Genomic DNA, 4,408 nt, shown 5'->3' with positions numbered 1-4,408 from the left:
AAGTCAAAAAAATAAAAAATATTACTACATATGGCTGGTCGTGGTCCTCTCCTCCTTATCTCTTCATTCCACCTCTCCTACATTCCATCTCCTCCTCCCTCCTCCCCTCCCCTCCCCTCCCCTCATGGTTTCTTCTCCCTCCTCTCCGGTGAGCTCCTCCTCCCTCCTCTCCGATGAGCTCCTCCTCCCTCCTCTCCGGTGAGCTCCTCCTCCCTCCTCTCCGGTGAGCTCCTCCTCCCTCCTCTCCTCCCATCCCCTCATGGTTTCTCCTTCCTCCTCTCCGATGCTCCAGTGAACTCCTCTCCAGCGACCTCCTCCTCCTCCTCTCCGGCGAACTCCTCTCCGGCAAAAGACCATGGCAAAAGAACGTACAAGATCCAAAAACAGGAACAAAATTTGAAATAATGTCGTGCCAAAAAACAAGCAAAAAAAAACGAGCAAAAATGGGCAAAAAATCACGATCCAGATCTAGATTCAAAATGGCGCATCACTAATGGCGCATCACTAAACAGTGCGCCATTAGTATGCCGAAGTTACTAATGGCGCATCCCGTTGTCGTGCGCCATTAGTATGCCAAAGCACCTGGGTATACATGGCCCCTGGGAGGCATACTAATGGCGCACCGTGGCCTATACTAATGGCGCACCAGTGGTGCGCCATTAGTATACCAGATACTAATGGTGTGCTAGTAATGGCGCACCAGTGATGCGCCATTAATGGCCAAATTAGGTGCGCCATTAGTAGCGGTTTTTCTAGTAGTGACACGTACGCGCGTGTGTGCGAGGCGTTGGCTCTAACTGAACCCGAGTGAGGCGTTGGGCTCTAACTGAACCGAGCGATTGCACTGCAGGCTACGCGTTACTAAACCCGAATGATCGATCGATGGCTGTTAACTGAACCCGATGGAGCGATTCCTTCACTGCTGCTGCTAATTGAAGCTAATCGATTGGATGAACAATGAGCGTTGCGGGGGGGTTTGGATGAACAGTGAGCGGTGGCATTGCCTCTGGATGAACAGGACCCCGTGGTTTGGAGGGCTGGATGAACAGTAGATGGTGGAGGGGTGGCCATGGAGGGGTGGTTGAACAGCACCCCGTGGTGTGGATGGCTGGATGAACAGTAGATGGTGGAGGGGTGGATGAACAGTAGACAGTGGAGGGGTGGTTGAACAGTAGCCGGTGGAGTAGCGCGCGGTGGAGGCTGGATGAACAGGAGCCCGTGGAGGCTGGAGGAGGTCGACGGTAGCCCGTGGATGCTGGAGGAGGTTGACGGTGGAGATGAATAGTATCATGTGGAGTCCCGTTTTGCGGTACGCCCCACCCCTCCCGATGAACAGGACCTCCGTTTTGACCGTAGCGCTCCAACACAAGTCCGTTTCGTCCATTTTGCGGTACGCCACACCCCACCCGATCAATAGGACCCCCGTTTCGACCGTAGGAGGTCCGTTTCGTCCGTTTTGCGGTACGCCACACCCCCGCCGATCAACAGGACCCCCGTTTTGAACGTGGACGGTTGAACACAAGGTCGTTTCCTCCGTTGTGCAGTACACCGGGCCTCATTTCCATCGCCTTTTCCGTCCAAGCTGGTTGGCTCCCACGCGTTCCGTTGCCTCCCGATGAACACGACGCATTCCGTTGCCTCCCCATGAACACGACGCATTCCGTTGGCTCCCCATGAACATGACGCCGACGCTGTTTCTCCGTTCCGACCCAGCCATGTACGTATGCGCGAGTAGGCGTTCGAGACCCTGCCCGTATATACGTACATGGCCGTATTTTCTTTCTTGCACCCTCGCCGCTGTACGTACGTGTACATGCTATGTGCGCGCCTCTACATCGACACGTGCGCGCCTCTACTACGACACGTGCGTGCCTCTACATCGACCAGTATGTACGTACACTTTCGCGACCAGAATGACAACGCTACATACGCTTCGACCAGGTGGGTCCCGACTGTCAGGCACTTCCTTGCCTGCGAAGATGTAGCTGGTGGGTCCCAGCAGTCAGGGGGGCGAATCGTTTTAGTTTTTTTTGCCCGGACGCACTCCCTTGCACGTGAAGATGTAGCTGGTGGGTCCCAGCAGTCAGGGGGGAAACATTTTTTTCGTGAAATACTGGTGGCCCGTCCGGTGGGTCCCTGCTGTCAGGTGGAGTAATAATTACTTTGCGCGTAATAAGGAGGCACTTTCTTGCGGCCGCCGTGGACCCGGCTATCAGCCTCTCCACGCACAGTACTCTTCCGATGGAAGTCAGTGGTTGACGACATTGACCACGCCGTGCCGAGAGCACCACGCCGGTGGACGACGGCGAGGCCTAGGAAGGGGACGACGCGGAGCCGGGGAAGATGCAGCAGTGGATGCACAGGCGAAGAGGAGTACGAGGGTGAGGCTGCCGTCGCCGCAGCATAACAGGGGGTGTGGGTGAGTAGAGGGATGGCCTGGCCAGCGGTGGGAGTAGTAGGGGGCGGTGAGGCTTCCGCCGCATCGCAGCCGACCACGGGAGGCAGGAGCACGAGGCATGACCGGCGCTGGTTTGGGCGGCTGGAGCAAGAAGACCAGAGGTTGAAGAAGCACTACGGCCGTTGGATGGACATCGTACGGTCACTGGAGCTAGAATCGTGCATATTATTGACTAAGTTGACAAAGCCCTCCGTCCCCGTCAACTTAGTAGGCCCACAAGTCAGCCTGCCACTATACTGGGTCCCAGCTAACAGGCGGAGTATTCATTTTTTTGTGCGTAATAAGGAGGCACTTCCTTGCATGCGAAGATATAGCTGCTAGGTCTGAGCTATCAGCGGCGGTAACATTTTATTCACGAAATACAGAGGCCCTTTCGGTGGATCCCTGATGACAGGTGGAGGAATCATTATTTTGCGCGTAATAAGGAGGCATTTCCTTGCGTGCGGCCGTGGACCCAGCTATCGGCCTCTCCACGTACAGTCCAGTTCAGATGCATGTCGGTCGTTGACCACGTTGACCAGGCCACGCCGAGAGCACCAGGGCGGTGCACGACGGCGAGGCCTAGGAAAGGAACGACACGGAGGCAGGGAAGACTCGGCAGTTGTTTCCCACGCGGAGGGGAGTATGACTGTACGAGGGTTTACTGGTTCGTCTGCCGTCGCCGGAGAATAACAGCAGGTGTGGGTGAGTAGAGGGATGGCTAGGCCAGCGATGGGAGTACGATGGGGCGGTGAGGCCTGCGCGGCAGCAGAGCCGGACGTGGGAAGGAGGGAGCAGGCAGTCCTGTCGGCGCTTGTTTGAGCGGCTGGAGCAGGAAGAACAGAGATTGAAGAAGCGCGACGACCGTTGGATGGCAATCCAACAGTCACTGCTTGTGCGTCAACCTTTTTTTAAGGAAAGCCTCAAATCTGTGGAAAACAGCATACAACCATCTGCCATTATTTCTAATAATTTACAGCCCATTTGCTAATTCTTAAGGTTTTTTGGAGCCCATATTCTTTTTGTTAGCATTACAGCCCATACTGTGGCCACGGTTAAAAAATTATACGAAATTTTGCATATTTCGGTGCGGTCCGAACTGTTTTTAATCCCGAAATTTCGACTCACATTCAAACTGATTTTAAAAATAAATGTATATCAATATAAAATCCAACAAATTCTCCACGCATAAAAATTAATGTAATTTAAAATCACGAAATGAAAAAAATATATTTAAAACTAATTGTCGGTTTGATGTGTTTTAAAAATGTACAACCCATTTCTCATTACTGATGGGCCATTTTCTCGGCCAGCCGAGTGAAATCTCTCCCTGTGTTGAAAGATTTGCAACCCAACAGGCCTGACAAAGCGACTTACTTGGCAAATCACAAAAAAACTGGGCTTTGGCCGTGGACCCAGCTGTCAGCCTCTCAAGTACAGTACTCTTCCGATGGAAGTCGTTCCTTGACCATGTCGACCACACCGCGCGGAGAGCACCACGGCAGTGGACGACGGCGAGGCCTAGGAAGGGGACGACGCGGAGCCGGGGAAGACGCGACAGGGGAAGCCCGCGCAGAGAGGAGTATGAGGGTTCACTGGTTCGGCTGCGGTGTGAGGCTGCCGTCGCCGCAGGGCCTGGCCAGCAGTGGGAATTGTAGGGGGCGGTGAGTCCTCCACGGCAGCACAGCCAGCCACGGGAGGCAGGAGCATGAGGCACGACCGGTGCTGGTTTGGGCGGCTGGAGTAAGAAGACCAGAGGTTGAAGAAGCACTACGGTCGTTGGATGGACATCGTACGGTCACTGGAGCTAGAATCATTCATATTGACTAAGTTGACAAAGCCCTTCGTCCCCGTCAACTTAGTAGGCCCACAAGTCAGCCTCCCACCAAGGTGGGTCCCAGCTATCAGGGGGAGTATTCATTTTTTGTGTGTAATAAGGAGGCACTTCCGGTGGATCCGAGCTGACAGCGG

The sequence above is a fragment of the Triticum aestivum genome, chromosome 5B, assembly GCF_018294505.1.
Source record: "Triticum aestivum cultivar Chinese Spring chromosome 5B, IWGSC CS RefSeq v2.1, whole genome shotgun sequence".
In the NCBI taxonomy this organism is placed as follows: domain Eukaryota; kingdom Viridiplantae; phylum Streptophyta; class Magnoliopsida; order Poales; family Poaceae; genus Triticum; species Triticum aestivum.
Note: the sequence above shows the minus strand (reverse complement) of the source record.